The sequence below is a fragment of the Centrocercus urophasianus genome, unplaced genomic scaffold (assembly GCF_019232065.1).
Source record: "Centrocercus urophasianus isolate 14NV4802_14NV808 unplaced genomic scaffold, USGS_Curo_1.0 seq_11, whole genome shotgun sequence".
Taxonomy (NCBI): Eukaryota; Metazoa; Chordata; class Aves; order Galliformes; family Phasianidae; genus Centrocercus; species Centrocercus urophasianus.
In genome coordinates, this window is record NW_024884253.1 from 61,334,570 (window position 1) to 61,345,294 (window position 10,725).

General features: G+C 41.2%; 1 protein-coding gene across 3 annotated transcripts in view; it reads right to left on the reverse strand.

Annotated features, from left to right (window-relative positions):
- Window positions 1-10,189, reverse strand: part of LOC122168624 (poly(rC)-binding protein 3-like) — a 139,480-nt gene extending 129,291 nt beyond the window's left edge. For 2 of the 3 annotated variants that reach the window (XM_042834171.1, XM_042834129.1), the window contains exon 1: window positions 9,851-9,998. The gene's annotated coding sequence lies outside the window, so the exon portion shown is untranslated. Of the gene's footprint in view, window positions 1-9,850; window positions 9,999-10,147 lie in introns of those variants that run through there. The other variant, XM_042834137.1, reaches the window with a different exon arrangement.
- Window positions 10,190-10,725: the final 536 nt, after the last annotated feature.

Sequence of the window (10,725 nt, forward strand, 5' to 3'; positions counted from 1 at the left end):
GTGTGTGTGTGTGTGTGTGTGTGTGTGTGTGTGTGTGTGTGTACAACCTACAGATAAGCACGTAAAATTAGGTGCTCAGTGCTTACACAAAACTACTGACTTTGACTAATTATTAATTGAACATCATTATTAAGTTAAAATTAATACAGATTAACTCAAAACTTTGTTGATTAAATACCATAAATTAGATTTATCTGAATAAGTACAGTTCAGTAACTCCATTTTATGAATGAGAACGGCGAAGGCAAAAGAGACTGTTACATACAGCAACTATTCAACGCTGCAGAAACGAAAGCCAGTCTCACAACATGAGCTACAAAACCATTTTTGTTTATTACCACAGCCTGCTCATCTGACAGCTACAGTAATAAATGTTCTCAGTGAGATGTACGCAAGTGCGCATCATTTTCCATGGCTCTCCCTCAGAGTATTGAGGATCATTAGACAAATCATCAGCTTTCTGCAAGAGACATCTGCGTACTTTTCAAATTTTGACTAATAATCTCTCGAAATACAGTTTGCAACAGAAAAGATGCTTAAAGTAATCACTAGTCTGAATCTGTGAAGATGTGGAAAAAATTTGCCTTCAGCTATAGACATATTTGCAGATTAACATTACTTTCATTTTGTGGATTTTCTCTCCATTCTATCAAGCCCCACGCAGTCTTGACTCTCAAGAAAATCAAAGTACCAATACAGAACTACTCCTATGCACAGAAATGAAACCGTTTGGGTCACTATTCTCCAGAATATGCTTGTTCATAGAATCATAGAATGGCCTGAGTTGAAAAGGACCACAGTGATCATCTAGTTTCAACACCCCTGCTGTGTGCAGGTCACCCACCACCAGACCAGGCTGTCCAGAGCCACATCCAGCCTAGCCTTGAATGCCTCCAGAGACGGGGCATCCACAACCATTCTGTTTGCCAGAACTTTCTCAGAAAACAAAGATGAAAGCACAAATTCATTTTCTTTTAAATTTGAGTGAATGTGAACAAGTTTTATTCACTTTTCCCATATTTCATAAGCAAAAGCAGGAAATGAGTATAACACAGCTAAAACAATTTTCTTTAGAGAGACAACAGCCATGGTTTAAAGTTGCAGCTAAGTTTCCAGCTGAGAGTTTCAAATGAGTAAAAATTCATGTCTTTGAAATCAAAGTGATCAAAATAAGCATTTTGTAAAATCTACGAATCTCCACATAAGATAATTCCTCACAATCTCACAATAAAAATGCATGTATATGAATTACTTAAAATGCATTAACACATAGAAACTAGAATTGAAACACATTTTAAGTGCATGTGCAAATCTTTTATGCCTGTCTGGTGTACTCTGAAGATATTATTTAGAAATACATTCCTTTCTCTTGCAACTCAGCCTCATTCTCATCAAAAGCATCAGTTTTTTTGTTTGTTTGTTTGTTTGTTTAATTTTTAAGTAAAATCTGAGGCATAAAGAGAGAAAATAAAGGTGACATGTCATTACCAATACGGGCAATGCCAATTCTACCTACTTTATCATTTATCTCCCAGTGTGTGTGTGTATATATATATATATATGCTGCTTTTAACTTTATTGACTGCTAATAATATTCACTGGAGTTTGGATCTTTCCTATCTACTAATGGGAAAGCAGAAAGGTCACAATGTAAAAGAAAACTCCATTTTCATGGCACTTTAATGCATTGCTCTTAAGGGAATTCAAGTTACTTTAGAAAGGTTTACATATATACGGGGTGGGCCCTTTACTTCTGGAGCCAACTAAAAACCCATCCATCTGTGAATAATCCAGTGTATTAAAAGCATGGTAGAAAGCTTGTCTTTGACCTTTTCTTTGTAAAACTATGCTTGTGCTTAATTTTCAACTCCACTTTACTTCCACACACCTACTCAGAGTAAAATAAGAGTTGATTCTTAATGGGAGGTAAAACTGGCAAGAAGAAGTCGCAGAGCTGTAAGATAATGAGAAGGATCAGATGTAAGCAGGCCCCAGCAAACAGAGAACCCAAAAATGATATCTAGGGATGACAACACAAAGCGCAGGCTCCAAATCCTGTAGCAGTGATCATGTGCCAGCAGGTCTGGGGTCAAGGAAACACCTAGCAACAAATTCTGCATAGATAAAACTATCCATCACAAGTGATGTTGGTCTATTTGCCCCACAAGGCAACCAAATAAACAAATAAAACACTCCAAAAGTTTATTAAACAATTAAGTTAGGGCTACCTTCTTCACAAGAAAACTGCTATTAGAAAATTACTATAAAGACTGTCTAAATGGTCTTAACTCTGCATCTTATCATCATTTCATTGAAACCAAAGACCAAGAGACTAGGAAGAAAAAAAATGAAGAAGAGCTACCCAACTACATTATAGTGTATTCACACAATTCACAGTTGCAAGGTGAGAGGTTCACTCATCAACTATAAAATACCATTTGCCAGATGACACTCAGTAACAGGCCATGGGTGCGATCCTAATCTGGGGAAACAGGAATGAAAACAGGTGAGCTGCCTTTATGTTCAGCCACAGTCTTTATAGCCATTGAACGTAAGTATTCATGTTTTTAGTGTTTAAGCTAATGTGTTGTACCCCACAGCACAACAGACAGTAGAGGAACTGGTATTGCTGAAATGACCATACCACAGCTGAAGATCAGCAGCTTCTTAGAGCAAGCTTTTTGAAAGATCAGTGAAGTCTCACAAACTCTAACTAGATATCCGTGAGAGGTTGGATACTCTGATATCAGATGTTATGTGATGATAGAGTATACGACAACAGCTTAATTCGCACTCAGGCTCTCACCGACATACAGGTTAACTACAGATCTGTGGCTAACCAGGAGGCCGACATGCAAAATAAGTCATCCAACAAAGCAGTAGGACTTCTAACACTGACTAAAGCATTCAGTAAATATGCCTTAAAACGTAACTGATCACAGGCAGATGCAACCTACTGCAAAAACTTACCATTGCACGTTGTAAGGGGATAGTCAAAGCACAGTCATTATCTTTAGACAAGCATTCACAGTGCACATGAGAGATACATGTGCCCCTGGTCTTCATTTTACCTTCCACACAGAATGATTCCTGCAGGACTCATGTATTTCAGCCTACCCTCAGTGTTCAGCTGAATGAAACCCTCAGGATTTGGCTCAACATGAGTAATAGAGGTAAATCAGAATTAAAGCGAAAACTTTAGAGACATTTTTCCTGAACTTTTTTTTTTCGTTTTTATTTAAAGAACAAACAGTCAACACATTTCACAGAGAGCAATAGGAAAATCTTGTGAGCATGGCTAACACGTCAGGGAAGCAACGAGCATCTTTCAACAGGTCACTTCAATGATATCTGATAAAAACATAGAAAAAGAAAGATACACATAACTAGATATTTGGTGAAGAACACAGACAAGTCTCACATCCCTCATTACAGAAGGTAACAGCAAAAGTGTGGGAAAAAGAGTCACCCCCAGCACGACAATCACAAGAGAAACCCCCAAATGCAGATGCAATTCTGTCAGTAGGGGAGGCTGCTCAGAGAGGTGCTCTCACTGGTCACAGGAAGCAGGGCTTCAGAATACTCCACCAGCATGGTTTATGCTGGAGGCTTTATTTCATCAGATATATCATTCACGTGCAAGCAGAAAATTCAAATATTTCAGAAGTATTCTAAAACACAGGGTCAGCTTCAGACGTATCTGATGTTACTTACACTGAAGTAACATTAAACTTCATTACGAGCAAGATCTGAGAGCTCTTCTAATTTTTATGCTGCTTCCCCTGCCCAGCCCACAGTAAACATCATAGGATGCTCACAATTCTTAATTAACAGTGACAGTCTTTCCATTACCTACCAGGGATCTGTTTTTACAGTACGAACGCTGATGGGGAAAGGAGGGAAGGGGAAATGAAATACGTCTTTTGGTGCCTGCCTGAGGCTCTTGTTCTTCCCAGAGAAACCCAGTGGTGGAACTTCTGATGTCTCCTGCTATCAGATGGAAACCCAGATACTCAAATATCTCCAAACCAAAAGGAGCTGAGACACCAAACCTGATTCTTACTGCTCTGAATGGATACTCTTAACTTGCATGTCAGAACAGTTTCCTGCACAGACAAAAATAAAGTTTACTTCATTTTAATTTGCTCTCATACGTATAACATGCTTTAATAAAAATTAAAAAAAAAAAGGCAGATAACCTTCTATATCTTTGATCATACGCAAACAAAACTCCATCAGACAGCTGAGGGATTTCCAGCATTTAATCCTGTGCTATGAAGTAATTATGGACCATGTGAAAGGTTGCTTCTGGTCCCAACATTTTTACAGCTTTTCCACTTGAAATTGCCGCTGCTGTTTCTAAAAGGTGTTTAATGTTACAAAGCAGATGCTAAAAATCTCTGTAAGCACTTTTGGGTAGACTTTGGCATGCAGCCATGCCATGCTAGGAGATCATAAAGGTATGTGCACAGTTCTCTTAATTGTATGAAATCACAAAAAAATCAACTTCTGGTGTTCAAAGCTCATGTTCCATCTTTTTATTTTTTTATATCAGGCTCAAATGCTGAGCAGGTGCTTTACTGCCCACTAACGAGAAAAACACCAGAAAACAAGTTTAAGGTAATGAACCATCAAAAAAAATAATGGACACTGCTCTAAGCTCTTTACATCCAAATGCATTCTTTCTTTCCTGGACAGCTGAGGGAGGGGTTGTTGTTGTTGTTTGTTTTAAAAACTTTTCCTTTAGAAAAAAAAAAAACAACCAAACTGTTTTTTATTTCTTATTACAGACACATCCCTGGTCTAGTCTATAAATACACGCTATTTTTTTGTTCAGTAAAGGTTCTGTGAAACTAACAGAAATAGAGCAACCCATAATGATGCAGAAAAATGCAAATGCTGCTTTATCAATATTTTTATTACTTGCAAAATAATTACCCCCCCCCCCCAAAAAAAAAAATCCTAAATAATAAACTCCTCCCCAAACCAATAAAAAAAGCAACCCCCCACATGCACTCTTGTTCTCCAAACCATCCATTTTGTGTGAGTTTTCAGGTGTCGCTGAGCTAAATCCTTCCAAGAACTGCTTCACTGCCCTTCTCACACACTTGTGCTAAGCCACAGGCTATCCGAGCTACTGGTTAGGCTGGTACAACTGCTACAGGGAATCTTTTTACTCATTTTGTAAGCCTGCTGCTTTTGGATTCAAGACTGCTACAATCAAATCCTGCCACCCCTGCCCACATCCCACTCAGAAAAAAAGGCTGTTGAGGTCACTAGACTGAATCTCGATGGTCTTAACTGCTGTCCAAGAGCTCCCAGCTATGACAGCAAGCACAGATGTTTGAAGGGGTGGGTGGAATAAGAAAGTTCATCAGACTCTAACTGACCACTACAGATTCAGGAACAATGAGGTCTGATCTGAGTAGGAGTCTGGCCTATAGAGGAATGTAACTGAAAAAAAAAAAAAAAGCCTAGAAATCCTGAAAAAAGGATCATTTCATGTTGTTTTGAGTTTTGCATAGATATTATCTCATCTTTAAAATAAAGGCAACTTTCTATATTATCAATCTTTTTTAAATTGATCTCTCTGCTGAAAGTCTTTGAGGCTCTAAAAGCAACTGTGGATGTTGAACTGCTTGTACAATGCCAAGATGCTAGCCCCTGGCAGAGCATACAAAAGCTTCAGATCACAGGTTAGTGCAGCAAGAGGCCCCTGTGCTGCTGAGACTGTGAGACTGCCTGCAAGAAATCTTGGCATACTATTCAGATGGGAATTAGTTGACCTGAACTTCTTTTCTGTGCCTGATTGATAAATGTTAGCTACTGACAAGGTTTCACATGTGATTGAACTTACTGAACATTGTCACTGCTTTGTAACTGCTGTGAAGGCACTTGGACATATTGTCATCTCCCCTTCTCCTAAGCTTCATAATAACAAACGTACACCTTTAAGACTAGATGGATGTATATTCCCAAAGATTTCCTGCTCAATTTTAATCCAAAAGAGCTGGCATCGCGCAGGTTTAATTAAAACCTCCTTTCACTCAGCTCTTTGTTGCCTCTTGGAGTGCCTATCAATCAAGAAGAGTCACTGCAGGATGCACCTGGTGGCAGGAGGCAAAGCTGTCCCCTTCTCCATCCCCCAGACAGACATTTTTTCCTCTCAACTTCATTAACTAAATGCACTGAATAAACCTTAACATCTCAGCTAAATCCTATTGGCCTTGGATTTGCTACTTAATGCTAAAACCCAAGCGACCCATTTTTCTCCTGTTGATACTTCTATCACTGATGGCAGCCAGCAGAGAAAAGTATCCAACCTTAAAATATTTTAATGTAAGGCACAAAACAGAAAAAAAATCATCATTCACTCTTTCTGCTGCTGTTCATGAACTTTACATAAGCCCTGCTTCTTGTGTCAAAACCTCCCTTGCTTTTGTGCTTCACAGGCAACAAAGTGAGTCTGTTGCTTAGCAAATGAATGCAATCAATTACATTTGTTAACTGAAAGTGTGAGAAGGTCTCTTTTAAAGAGAAATGATCTCCAAATTTCTATGAAAATAAATTTCTTCCCATTCCACAATCTGCACTCATGACGTTATTACAGACATCAGAAGACAGACACCCCATTAAATGAAAATCTTTGTGAAGCATTAACAGCAAGAGTAATCAGTCTTAGTGCTGTAGATTCATTTAGAGTTCCCATTCCTTACAGTTTTGCTCTAAATTGTACTAATTTACCTCACTGATATCACATACACAACAGAATTGGCTGAAGCTTATCTGAATCCCCTTACCTGCTTGTTGTCAGCCTTCCCCTATCCCTGAATTTTGCTCCTGCTCCATTGCCAAACCTTTCCTCAGCCCTTGAGAATCCCCATGCTCACTTCCTATCTTGACTTTTATCATAGAATTGAGTTGAAAGGGAATTTTAAAGGTCCTCTAGTCTTACTCCCCTGAAATGAAGAGGGACACCTAAAGCTAGATGTCTTTCATATACCCAATTCATCCTACCCATCCAGTTGCAAAAGTTCCCTGTAGCAAAACTCAAGAGCTCTGGCTTCTGGGTCCATACAACTGCCCTCAATCCTTGCTCCACCAAAACTCAACCTCTGCCAATGCCTCCCGCCCCCTCAAGACCTCATCACCTCACACTTTGCTCAGCACTGCCCTCCCAGCACTTTCCCACTATCAGATTCCTCCTTCACACTTCTTCCCCACAGGCACAGCCCCACAGCAGGGTGCCATAGCAGCTGACCCTGCCCAGCCCTGCCAGCAGAAAGGCGAGATCTGCTCCATTCCTCTGCATCCTCCTGCATCCCAAACTCCCTTAATAGCACCACCACAGGGCAGCAGCCACAGGGTTTGCCCTAATAGCACTGCCCAAGGTTTGGGGAAGACACTGGGAGGGTTTGTTTGACAGCCGCCCAGGTGGCTGTGTACTGCCAGAGCATGCAGCTCTTTGCTTAGCATTTGGTGTTTGTTGTGATTTCATCAGCCTTCCATTGACATTCAGAAGGTGGTGAAGCACTGGAACAGGTTGGCCAAGGAGGTTATGGATGCCCCATCGCTGGAGGCATTCGAAGCCAGGCTGGATGTGGCTCTGGGCAGCCTGCACTGGTGGTTTATGACCCTGCATATAGCAGGGGGGTTGAAACTAGATGGTCATTGTGGTCCTTTTCAACTCAGGCCATCCTGTGATTGTGATCTCCTTTCATTTCCCCTAGCAAGGAGAACCCATGAAAGGGTGCAAACCTCTGCACTTTGGCTAGAACAGTCTTTTACTCTCTGATTGCTCTGTGGCATGCTACTTCAGATGCAAATAACCTGATACTCCACTAAGTGCTTTCCAAAGTTTCCCACTAGCTTTTGAAAATCAGAGGCAGCTACTCTGATTTCCTTCTTGGTATCCAACACACACAGCAGTATCTGGGGTTGACATACAGTTTGAATAGGCACAATTCACATTAGTATCAGACCTCAGTGCCCTTCAATACCAAAAGCAATTTCTGACAAGAAGAGCTGCATCCTAAACTGCCTGTTCCGTACACCCCCAGCCGTCCTGGCAAATTCCTGCAAAACTCAGAGGCTGAAGAGAAACAAGGAGCCTGGACTTTCCTTGAAAATTCTGTTATACTAAATAAAAACAGTATTTACAAAAGACCTATGAGAAAAATCAGATCCATTACGGAAGATACGCACCACAGGTTATGCATTAAGATTATTGATACCATGTCTGCCATGAGAAGGCTTTCAAATAAAAACGTGTTTTCTAACTGACCATGCACTCACATTAACATATTTCTTACTGATACAGCTACAGGAGTATTTATCATGCTTTTAGCTTCTCCAGAGTAACAATAACAATACATTCATATTGCCATGCATTATCACACCTCCCACTCTACAGATGTGTTTAAATACAGATGTGTTTAAATTACAAAAATGTTCAAAACGGGACCAAATGGAGACCAAGAGCAATAAGGAATGGAAAACAAACAGTAAAACAAATGTTACATGCTTCAAGACTTATTTTTGCAGCATGGATAGACAGGAGAGAAATAGAAAGGACAAGTTATTTTGTAAAGGAAAAAAACGTACCTGCAACAAAAACCCCACAACTAATTCAGATAGTGAAGAAAACAGACATTTTTCTTCACCCAAGTATATATTAAGAAGGTATGGAATAATAACCATGTGATAGGCAAGTTTTTTTATTCCTCTTTGAATAAAGTAGAATAGTAGACACGATGTGTTTGTTAAAAGCTTTATGAGCGGTTAAGCCTCATCTTTTCAATTTATTTTATTTGTATACTTCTTGAGCTCTTTGTAACTTCAGTATGGCCCATTCCTGGATTCCATTGTCAGTGTTCCTCAGCGATAGGTCACGAGCTGTGTACTAAGAACCTCATTAGGGATAAGCAGTGGACAAGTGGATTACCAGCTCAAGTCCACTTCTTACTATTTTTCCATTTCCAAAACATTGTACAGAAGAAAAAAGAAACCCAAGACCTACAGTTAGATGGGATGGTATGCGTATGCGTACTTCTCACATCAAAATTCTTTTCTAACATTTTAAAGTCAACGTGCAAGCTCATTTCCAGCTATGGCTGGATTTCGCTGTGTTTAACTGAGATCTGCTAAGCGTTCTGTTAACACACTATCTGAACCTTATTTTGTTTTTCAAGTAGGCCTAGTAGAGTTATCATGAACACAAATAATAGAATTTGCACGTGAAACATAACCACTTTCTGGTTAATACGACTTCATAGCAGATGTGTTAAAGACATTGAAATATAGTTTTTGGTGCAGACTAACAAGACTCCTTGCGTGCTTTAATATTACGAACTATTTGAGGCATGGAGTCTAGAAACCCCTCACTGCTGTTACCATGAAGCTAGCACAAAGTTCGTAAGTTTTCTTCAAGCAACACACACTGAAGTTTCACTTTTTCTCTCCCTGTTGTACACAGAACTTCCATACAGCTGTTTGCTCGGGCTGTTAAAACCACCAACTCCAAATAGCCTCCAGAAACATTAGCAGCTAAAGAGACAGATGCAACCTCCCCGGCTAACACCTTGAAAACGCGTGAAAATAATGCAGCTCTGTTGCTTTTGACAGTATTGCTGGTTTATAGGACGTCAGAAACTTCGCAGCCTCTGCCTTGCTAATCCTTCACAACCCCTGCGGAGCGCACGGCCAGCTCGCGCCCCTCCCGATTTCGCCCTAAACTTACAGAGAATAATTATCAGGGGGTAGGGGTTGTGGTAAAGGGAGGCGGACAAACCTCCGAAAGATACCATCTCCTTCAGATCCGCAAGCTGCCGGCTCAGGCGGAGTTACTCACCCAAGGGAAGCGTACACTTTCCAGCTGACAATCCCTAAAACATATTTCAGCGCAGCTCACTTGCCCGGACGACGAGCCGCCCGCACGAGCCCCATCTCCACCCGAAATCACTTCCAATTTGCCACTCGAAATCTTTCAGCGACTTCGCCCGCCGCCGGCCCGCCCTGAGCAGCCAGCGCACGGCGAGCAGCGCGCCCAACTGCCGAGAGCGCCACTCAGACCCGCGCCCAGACTCAGCAGCACGCAACAGCCCAGTGCGGCTCCGGCAGGGAGCCCAGCGCCCGCGGCGGTACCGACCTGCGGAGCGGCAGCGACCGCGTCCCTCCGCCCGTCTCCGAGCCCGAGCTTGGACAGATGGCCGGCAGCGCGACCAGAGCGAAGCAAAGCCTGGTTGTTGGTGTTTTTTTTTTTTTTTTTTTTCTTCCCCTCCCCTCTCTCTCCTTTTTTTTTTTTTTTTTTTTTTTTTTTTCCCCTCCCTGCCTCCCCTGGCTTAGCCCCTGGCAGATAAACCCGAGTCAGACACAGTGCGCTCACAACACCCCCTCCACCAATCATTTCAATTAGTGCCACATGAGAGGAGCTTCTGCCCAAAATCTGCTTAAGAAAGGGCCAGAGGGCAGGGCAATCTCCTTTGCTCGACAATGACCAGAAGCTGCTATAAATATCCAAACAAAAGCACTGTCAAGGCCGGGAATGTCACATCCTAACGTGATAAAAATTGTAAAGATTCAACTTATACCAGAAGGAAAAATTAAAATTAAAAAGAGACAAAGATAAAAAGCGACCACCACCTTCCTACCCTCTCCCCCAACACATAACCTTGCAATATGTTATCAGAGTTGTATGTTCCCGGGTGCCAAGTTATTATGTTTTCC